At 43.7% G+C, this 11,065-nt stretch overlaps 1 long non-coding RNA gene across 1 annotated transcript in view; it reads right to left on the bottom strand.

The window, feature by feature from the left end:
* Positions 1–2,666: 2,666 nt before the first annotated feature.
* LOC139749631 (uncharacterized) overlaps positions 2,667–11,065 on the bottom strand; it is a 597,160-nt gene continuing 588,761 nt past the window's right edge. Inside the window, exon 4 of the long non-coding RNA XR_011713004.1 lies at positions 2,667–2,700. This is a non-coding gene — a long non-coding RNA (uncharacterized lncRNA). The remainder of the gene's footprint in view (positions 2,701–11,065) is intronic.

Raw genomic sequence — 11,065 nt, 5'->3', positions numbered from 1 at the left:
TACTTGATTGGAGGATAATCTTGTTTACTTGTGATCTGATGGGTGGTCGATCTTGTTGACTGATGATCTGATGGGTGGTTGATCTTGTTGGCTGATGATCTGATGGGTGGGTGATCTTGTTTACTTGATTGGAGGATAATCTTGTTTACTTGTGATCTGATGGGTGGTTGATCTTGTCGGGTGATGATCTGATGGGTGGTTGATCTTGTCGGCTGATGATCTGATGGGTGGTTGATCTTGTTGGCTGATGATCTGATTGGTGGTTGATCTTGTTGGCTGATGATCTAACTGGAGGGTGATCTTGTTTACTTGATTGGAGGATAATCTTGTTTACTTGTGATCTGATGGGTGGTCGATCTTGCTAGGTGGGCAACCTAGGGGCTGGTAGTCTTTCTGGACTGTAATCTTAGTGACTGGGTATGTGAAGAGTTCGTGATCTTGTGTACTATTGTTATTCTATGGATATATATGGGAGTGTGGCCTGTATACCGTACGATGGTGGTCTTATGGTTGAGTGTGAGGGCGTCTCTGCCTCTCACTCCCACGTCCGATGACCACAATCGAAGGCACTACACTCACGACTGCCCACAGTCCACAGTCTCGAGAATTTTATGACTACCTTACTGATGATGATATCTTTGAGGAGGACATTGTGAGGTTATATCCAAAATCTTCCATTACATCTATGCCTGCAGACATCTGGGGCATTCATGCGGGGCGCGAGTACATCCTGTCAATAAATGATCCATACTTAATGTATTGCTGGCCTTCTGTCTTCCTGTCAATGGTAACAACTGCTGTCCACTGCATTATATGTACGTCATGTTCTATTCTGAATACATGATGATACTACGTGTACACGTTACTGGGACACGGATCATAATCACCACATCAAGTAACCCCCCATACATTGTACACCTGTAAATGCAATGTGTTGCTCTGTTTATATGTATTATTCCACCTGCTTTGTATCACACACATATGCCATTAATATCACTCCTCTCTCCCTGACGGCACGAGGATTCTCTGGGTCCCCGGGCCCACTGGGGCCCATCTGTCACCCTCACACGTCGGTGTATTGTACTCACTGTACGCTCTGTACTCGACTCCATTTAACCCTAGCCATATACCCTTCACCCAGGCAGTCACTTCATCCTCTGTCTGTGTACAACTGACAAATCAAGATGTGGAATGAATAAAACACAGAATAACTCCGTCACATGCCATTCTCCTAACTCAAAAACGCTCACCCTGCCCATCGTATCGACCGTAATCGTAGCAACACAGCAGTACGTCCTCTATCATCGAACCCACCGTTATAACTACCTTCATTACGGGCCAACGCAAGCGGTAACCTGAGGCTGCGAGGAAGGAGAGCACTGGTGTAGGGTTCCCCGGTTCGTATCCCCGGATACTGTTCTACCAGGGACGGTACCGAGGATCCGTGGTATACGATACACTCTCTGTGTATGTACACCTGTCTGGCATGCAGCTCTTCTATCATATTTATGTTCTGTACCTCACTGACATATCATCAACGTGCATACCGTACCTTATCTTCTTCATTTTACTACCAGCATTTGAGGTTTTGCGCCCATCGATAATAACATCCATTTGCCACCTGTGTGCCTAGTCTATCAGTTTCTCAGTTTGAAACAATAGATGTACAATGCTAGTAGAAGTTTATCTCCCAACTGGGTCTCATCTGCAAATCTCGACATCTCACATTGCAGTCCATCATCAATGTCAGGGATATCTATGAGAATGAGACCCGGGCCCAAAACTGATCCCTCTGGCACACCTCTTCACACTCCTCACTATTCTGAGGCTGAACCATCACTCACTAATGATTGTTTAGGACCAGTCAACCAACTTCCTTCGATGCTCACTTCTCGTCTTTTTTTTTTTTTTAAATCTAAATAGGTGACATCAACTGCTCTACTTTCATTATACATATTGATTATATCATAAAAGAAATCAAACAGATTTGTCAGACATAAACGACTTGGTTGAAAACTATGCTTCAGACTCGTTCACTAAGTAAGTACTGTGCCGACAATTGGTTGACCATTTTTTTCCCCCTTGTGATGGTTTCCACAAGTTTTCCTCCTCTATACGTTGTCAACAATAATTTCCGGGCAGTGACTCATTATCGTTTATTGAATATCTGTGGTGTTCCTCCGGCAAATGTCCATTCCTATGGAGATTTCCCCGTAAGGACTGACTGACCGCAAAGTGCACTCAAAGGCTTGAAAACCAGCTCATTTTCACGCTTCTTTTAATGCTCTCATAAAACGTATCAAGCCCTGCCGTTATGTTTACTTTTATTCCATACATTGCTGATAGCATGTCTTCAACTTTTATGTCAGTATGCTGCAGTAAGTTTTCGTCTCTTTATCAATGAAACTGTACTCGGAACACGAGTCATCTCTTCGATCGTAAATGAAGAAAAACAAATTCAGGATTTCGCCAGATATGCATGTAGCGCTGCTATAAATACACGTCTACTCTTGATATCACACTTCACGTATATACTACAGATGTATGTCCCCATAGAGAGAGGGTAGTAACGTAACCAAAATATAAAATATACCTTCAGTTATCAAGTCAATGTCAGGTGACACACGAAACCTTACCAACGAGCAAACACGGCACTGTTCACTTACCTTTGATGGTTAGAAGCCACTGTGGACGATCAATCTGAAATGGAAATAAAACATTAAATTCAAACGTAAAAATCATGTAAACAAGTATAACTGTAAACAATTCGTCATTACCAATTATCATTTAAGAAGCATCATTGGTGTGCATATATGTGGATGTGCGTGTCATGTTCTCTACCAATTCGTTTCTCGCACAGCGACGTAGCAATAGGAACAGACAAAGAATAACAAATCACTAAACATTAGAATTCCAACACATTCATCCTCTTCCGTACTTTTGCATCTTCGGCCCACATCTCGAATACATACGAAACCGTGGGAAATACAATATCAATAAACATACCCATCTTTTCCTCTGTAGACAGTGACCTCTCATCCAAATATATCTCAGTGCACCCAGAGCCTTAGCCCCCTCATCCACCCTATGGCTTGCCATGTCCACATTCAGGAATCCAAAATACTTTAACTCCTCCACGTTCACGCCATTTAAGCTCATACACTAACCAATCCGTCTCTTTCCGTCCCTAAATTTACTAGCCTTAATTTCATTGACTTTCTCTGCTCATACACTCCCCCAAACTCAAACACCAACTTATGCAGTTCCTCACTCGGGTCCGCCATCAGAACCGTGTCGTCAAACAGCAGACGACTCACCTCCCAGGTACATCCTGTCCCAACCAACTTCCTACTCGCCCCTCTCTTTAAGACCCCTCGCATTTATCTCCCTCACCCCCTCATCTACGAACAGATTCAACAGTCATGGAGACATCATACGTCCTTCCCGGAGACCCATCTTCACCTGGTACCACTAACCCTCCTTCCTTCCTACTTGCACACACACACCTTACCCTCTTCTTGATGGAAACTCCTTACTGATTCTAGTAGTTTTCCTGCCGCACCATATGCTCGTAACACCTTCCACAAAGCATCTCTATCAACCATATCATATAGTTTCTCAAGATCCATAAATGCCACATACATATCCTGTTTCTCTAAGAACTTTTCACCTACATTCTTCAAAGCAAACACCTGATCCGCACATACTCTACCACTCCTGATACCACCCAGTCCCTTCCCAGTCTGACCTCTGTAGTTCAAACATTCACCTTTGGTTCCCCTGTACAATGACAAGTCCTCAGGCACCTCACCTAGAGACACACTTACACTGAAAATCATACGTAACCAATCAACAACACTGTCACCCCATTTCCTGCGATACTTACTGAAATCTCATCTACTCAAGCGCCTTTGCTACATTCCATACTACAGAGCACTCTTATCACCTCTTTTCTTTTCATAAAACCACTTGCAATGACTTTTTTCGCCAGACATACCTCCACATTCCAAACACTTCACATCTTCCATCCTGTCATCTAACACATTCAGTAATCCTTCAGAATACCCACTCCATCTTTTCACCTCTGTTTTGCCTGTTACCCATTCCTAATTTGTTTCCTTCAATGATGTTTCCATTTGTTCCGCTAACATTGTTCACCTCCTTCTAAAACGTGAAAACGCGATCTCATCCTCCCTAAAGTTTGCTGATGTTCTTTCCACCCAAGGATAAAAGCCGTTTTTTTTTTTCTCAGCACCTATACCTTCCTCTTTACCTCCTGCTACTTCCTCTCATTTTCCTCCTAATCATTCCCAGTCCTTCCCTGCACGTAATACACATACACCTCTCCTTTCTCATACACTAACATACCCAATTCCTCATCCTACCACTCAGTACCCTTCGTTACACGTCCACTTCCCACTTTTCATGTGACACACACACCTCTCTTGCACATGTAAACACTGCTTCTTCTGATTCCTCATTCATTCCCTTGTTTGATCTACGACCATCTTATGCCATTCTTCATCCAATCTCTCCTGGGATCTCTTCAAACGATCCTTTTCTCTTTTTTTTTTTTTCAAAGCTTACACACTTTACCACCCTCTTCCCGCCCATATCATTTCCTTTCCTAAACCCTTTACAAACACTCGATCTCGCCCTCCAGAATAAAAGATCAGACATCCCACAAGCTGCCCCTTCAACTCACTTGCATCAGAAATTCTCTCTTTCACTCGCCTGTCAATCAGTACATAAGCCAATAACGCCCACTCACCATTAACACCGCTCACTTACAACCCTCTTTTTAAACCGAGTATTCCCAATCACCAGTCCTTCTCCACCACACATCTCTCAAGCTGTTTACCATTTTCGTGTACAGTGATTACCCCCACGACTCTAGATATACCCTTGACAGTCATTTCACCAAATCTTGCATTCAAATCATCCATCAGTATTCCTCGAACAAAATATAAGTGAGAAGGAAAAGAGGACAGTGAGTGGTGCCAGGCGAAGGTTGGTTTACAGCAGTGTTGTGTGATGTCACCACGGCTGTTTAATTTGTTTATGGATGTGGTGGTGACGGACGTGAATGTAAGGGTCTTGGAGAGAGGAGCGAGTATGCAGTCTGCAGGGGGATGAAGAGAGAGGGAGAAGGGGGGGCTAGAAAGTGAGTCATTCGTTGTTTGCTGATGACACAGCACTGGTGGCAGGTTCGAGAGAGCAACTGCAAAAGTTGGTGACTGAGTGTGGAAGTGTGTGTGAGAGGAGGAAACCAAGAGTAAATGTGAATATAAATAAGGTTATTAGGTATATATTGGCGAACAGGTTGTTTGAGGTGCTAGTCTAAATGGAGAAATCTGAAGGAAGTGAAGTGTTCTAGGTACCTGGGAGTGGACATGGCAGCGGATGGAACCATGGGAGCGTTAGTGAGTTAGTGGATGGATGGATATGGTCCTGCGAGCATGGAAGAATGTTGGGGAAAGACAGATCATTACTTGGGAGGGTGTGCGTGTCTGTGTTGCTTTTGTTCACCGAATAAAATCAAGTCTTAGAAAAAGGAAAACACCATTAAGCAATTTTGTTTGACTTATCATATTACTTTCTCCGAGTTATCATACCATGTCTCCAGTATGTAGACGAGATGGGGCAAGATACATATGACGTGTGCAGCGGTGAGCCTCTGCTGCACGTGACGTAGCAACGCTGGATCACGGCGCTGAGCCGCTGCAACAGGTCGGTCGGTCGCCCGCCACCTGCCCTCGTGTCCTGGGTTTCTATGAGCTTATTGTTTACGTTATTTAGGACGTCAGGGCCCGCGAGGGAGGAATAATCTATACTGCTGACCACGAGTCTTGTACTCTCTCTCTCTCTCTCTCTCTCTCTCTCTAATAACGAACATGGAGTGACTGGCATGCACCAGTCGTTCTCATCTCGCAAGAAAAGTACGATACAGAACATGAAAGAGAAAAATACAGGAGGAACTGCACTCTTCATGTGTGTGTGTGTGTGTGTGTGTGTGTGTGTGTGTGTGTGTGTGTGTGTGTGTGTAGACATAACTAGAGAAATGTACCTTCACAACCCATTCTTGGGTGTGTACCGGCTCTCCTGCACACTGTAATGACACATCCCCTCATCAGCCCATCATCTCCCACCCCTGCTCCTCCTCCTCTCTTGCGTCTTCACTCATCTTACTCTCACACAACCCAGGTGTGAGGACCACCTGGCCTTCCTGACAACAACCAGGTGGGAGGACCACCTGACAACAACCAGGTGTGAGGACCACTTGACCATCCTGACAACAACCAGGTGTGCCCACTTCCCTCGCCTTGAGTCCCTAAAGAAAACTCCATTTCCTCCAGTAATTTAGGGTCCCCGAGGGACGCATCATGGTGGCCTGACGACACCATCGAGGCCTGAGCTGAGAAGGTGATGGAGGGACGGGGAAGGAGCAGGCAGGATGATGGAGAGTGAGGGATCAGTGTGGGGGGATGAAGCACCCGGGTAAGAAGCCACCACCAGCAAACACCTAAAAGGAGATTTTACCCTCAGACGGGGAAATCTAAATGCAACGTTAAGGAGTAGTATGTGTAACATGTCGCCAAGGGATACGTATGAGACGGAGAGAGCGTGTTAATGGATCGCTTGTGTGTGTGTGTGTGTGTGTGTGTGTGTGTGTGTGTGCTCACCCTACGTCTTGCTTGTTCAGAAACAATGTTTTTCTTCGGCTGTTACTCCACGCTACAGTCACTCCATGCATGTTCCTCAATTCTCCTGGTACTGACTGTATTGAATAATATTTCAAATCTCTTTACTGGACATTGGAATATCATCGTCCGATATCTTCGTATATTCCAGTAGCAACTGACGCATTTGGTAGTTCTGTATCTTCCCTGTAGAGAGGTGGTCAGGTTCAAGACACTATGTGTGTGCCTTCTATCAGCTGCCTGGCATACATCATCACACATCACTCACTGTCTTCTGTGTTCTTGCTGCCTCCTGATACGTCATGTGCTTCAGGCCATCACTATGGCTTGTGCAGTGGTTGTCTATTCTGTCTAATTTGTGTATTCGCGTCTCTTTTCAACTCGTGGCCACACAACACAATATGTTGTCTTATTTCTGTATATATCAAATCATTTCATCATCAGCTTTCCCTCTTCTGGTGTGAGAATTCTCATTATCACCACACCGCTCGCTCATTAGCGATAAATTCCCAGAATTCAAGTTTTCATCAAGATTAACTAAATCTTCAACATTTTTTCTCCCCGCTTTCAATTTCTTTCCCTCCTGGGTCTTCTTGGGATGGCGCTGATACACCCTTAATGAATGGTTCCATGAAGTATTAGTTCAGTTTTCTCCATTAAACTCCATTAAACTTGCCCCTGCTTATTTGCATACAATACCCAGGCCTCTTGTCATATTTCTTGGTGGTCTTAATATTTACAGTTTTTTTTTTTTACTTGCCCTTGTGTCATCTACTGAACACCTGATTACACCCTCCTCACATCCTTGTCTCTGTCTGACATGATTACAAAGACTTTGGTAGTGAACTCTCTTCCTTGCAGTACACATGAAGGAACAGCTTTGTTAAGTTGGTAAATTGACCTCAAGCCTCAATATTTGGTTGGTCAGAATTCTCAAACCTAGTTATCCTTTGATGTTTTATCTCGCCACTTTTTCTAACATCGCTCCATAGCTTACTTTGTCAAATGCTTTTGCAAAATCCAGAGAAAATGAGTCCATTTTTCCCTTGGATGAGATTTTCATGAATGTCATTAAAGGGAATTTGTTACTGTGATTGTGTGTACTTTTACCTTGTGTAGATCTATGCTGTCCTTCACTTAAGAAATCTTTCCCAAAAAGCTGCATCATAATGCATTTCTCCCTCATATATCTCCCTCATATATCTTACTCATATATGATGGTGAGGTGATGGTGAGGTGATGGTGAGGTGACTGTGACGTGATGGTGACGGTCAGGTGACGGTGAGGTGAGGTGATGTTGAGGTGACTGTGAGGTGATGGTAAGGTGATGGGTCTACTTGACTTTCGAAGCAGTTTCAAGTCATGTGGTATACATACACTAGATGGTGTATCCTCTGCTCCTGTTGTATTATGACAAGTTACACGAGTCGCAGTTTTGCTTCTCTGAAAATAAGGCTGGAATTCCATCAGCCTTCAGCACTGAGTCCTTCAGCACTGAGTACTCTCAAGGCTGGTCAGGCTCTTTTAATTATGTCCCGTTACAACATATTACCTTTGTGAGGGTCTGTTTACCATTGTCATTCAATGCTTGGTCATCAACGCAACTTCTCTTCAGTATACTAATTACTGATCTATAATGGCTGATTAGCATTTCACAAATATAAATTCAGGGTCATGTTCATCATCATCATTATCAACTCCAGTTCCACTTCTTCCCTGTGAACGACCCTTCGTCTGCTTTTCGTCTACTGACATCATCACATATTACCTTGTTCTTCCATTCCTGTTCTTCCATTGCTCTCTGTCTCTCTCGCCATCTTCCTCTTGATGTAATCAAACTTCCTTTTAAGCCGGACTAAGTTTACAACATTATGATATCTAACAAGATAAACGTTGCATTGGTTTTCGCATCACAGCTTATGAGAATTTCACTCCAAATTCCATTGGCTCACTCGGTCCTGGCTTTATCCCGTCTCCCGTTAGTCGTAAAAGTAATTTACGTTCCACAAGACGCTTGAATCCTCTCTCTCTCTCTCTCTCTCTCTCTCTCTCTCTCTCTCTCTCTCTCTCTCTCTCTCTCTCTCGCTTCCGTACGTTTCGAATCATCTGTTCGTTGCCTCAAAGTTAGTCGACACGTCTGTGTTGTGATACAGTATGCTCGTTGTAACAACTTGTTTGTAGGTCAGTGATGACTGCTATGTCATCGGTAAACATGCAGTCAGTGATGATCCTTCCACCAGGGTTACGTATGGCCAGTGAGAGATCACAAGTCTCATATAATCATGAGTATCAGTTTGTTGATTCGTTCTCATTCATGTCTTTAATGCGTTATCCTCAGCTTTGTGTCTGCATGAACAACATCAGTAATATGTTCCATTCTTTTCCCAATACACAAAGTTATAAGTCATTTGACCATATCATCATCGGCACCGGTTTTCATATTTTTGATATCTATTAAGTTTTTTATGAGTACATTTCATCGAACTTCTTTTCCTCTCCCCTGTGTTAAAGGCTGGTACGTTTGATTTATCATTCCAGTCACTTCTCTTATCCCATGGCCTTACTGTTATCATTTATCCTGTCTTTCCATGCCCTGTCTTCCACTTTCGTGCATTCTCTTTCGTGAGAGAGAGAGAGAGAGAGAGAGAGAGAGAGAGAGAGAGAGAGAGAGAGAGAGAGAGAGAGAGAGAGAGAGAGAGAGAGTAAACACGAACAAAAAGAGACAGGTAAGATCCACAACAAGATAACCACACAAGGGACAGCACAGCAGAAAATACCGAGGGAAAAAAAATTACAGGAGTAAACCAAGAAATTAGTTTGCAGCACATGACAGCGACCAGTGATGAACCCGACCCTCGCTGTGTCACTACACAGACACTCTGACTCACTGTATCACGACACAGACCATCTGACTCACTGTATCACGACACACAGACACTATGACTCACTGTATCACGACATACAGACACTGTGACTCACTGTATCACGACACACAGACACTGTGACTCACTGTATCACGACACAGACACTGTGACTCACTGTATCACGACATACAGACACTGTGACTCACTGTATCACGACACATAGACACTGTGACTCACTGTATCACGACACAAACACTGTGACTCACTGTATCACGACACAGACACTGTGACTCACTGTATCACGACACACAGACACTGTGACTCACTGTATCACGACACACAGACACTGTGACTCACTGTATCACGACACAAACACTGTGCCTCACTATATCACGACACACAGACACTGTGACTCACTGCATCACGACACACAGACACTGTGACTCAATGTATCACGACACACAGACACTATGACTCACTGTATCACGACACACAGACACTGTGACTCATTATATCACGACATACAGACACTGTGACTCACTGCATCACGACACACAGACACTGTGACTCACTGTATCACGACACAGACACTGTGACACACTGTATCACGACACACAGACACTGTGCCTCACTGTATCACAACACACAGACACTGTGCCTCACTGTATCACGACACACAGACACTGTGACTCACTGTATCACGACACACAGACACTGTGCCTCACTGTATCACAACACAAACACTGTGAGTCAGAAATATATTTTATGTCAGAGAAGATTCTGCGCTTAATTTGCAACACTGTATATTTCCCATCAGGTTGACAACCCTGACTTGTGTGCTTTCGAGGCGCCAGTGGACAAACCGTCCAGTTAAGTGACTGGGAGTTATACTCCTGTAGTTATATTTGCCCTCGTGAAGTTAGGTCATCTCTCACAACGATACATAAAAAAGTAAATATCTCGACCCCCCCAAAAATGATAAATACTCATGCAAAGGTCACAAGAAACCTGCAGGACAGATAAACACATAAACGTAATCTATCAGAGTGTAATGATCTATCAGAGTGTAATGATCTATCAGAGTGTAATGATCTATCAGAGTGTAATGATCTATCAGAGTGTAATGATCTATTTGTACTGTATGGGGAGGGCGTCTTACCTTGTGGGGCCCCGTCTGTCGTACACTCTCCACTATAATACAACTTAAATTCACGTATGGTGTGTACATTAATCATGTCTCTAGTTCCTGAACTCCAATCAACCACCACTCTCGTAATAGACGAGTACTTCCTCACAACTTTGGCAACAAGTTTCTTGCCCTGATTTCGTGTCATGTCCTCACATTGCTCAATCTTATCTCTCTCGATGGGTTGATCACTCACTGTCTGCGTCATTGATCTGTTTTATAAACTTAAAGGGTCTGATCATGTCACCCCTAACTCCTCTTTCTTCCAACGCAGACAAATCTAAGGTCTTGAACCTTTCCCTGTGACTCATCTC

The sequence above is a fragment of the Panulirus ornatus genome, chromosome 1 (assembly GCF_036320965.1).
Source record: "Panulirus ornatus isolate Po-2019 chromosome 1, ASM3632096v1, whole genome shotgun sequence".
Classification (NCBI taxonomy): Eukaryota; Metazoa; Arthropoda; class Malacostraca; order Decapoda; family Palinuridae; genus Panulirus; species Panulirus ornatus.
The sequence above is the reverse complement of the archived record's forward strand: the minus strand, read 5'-3'. Positions and strand labels throughout refer to the sequence as shown.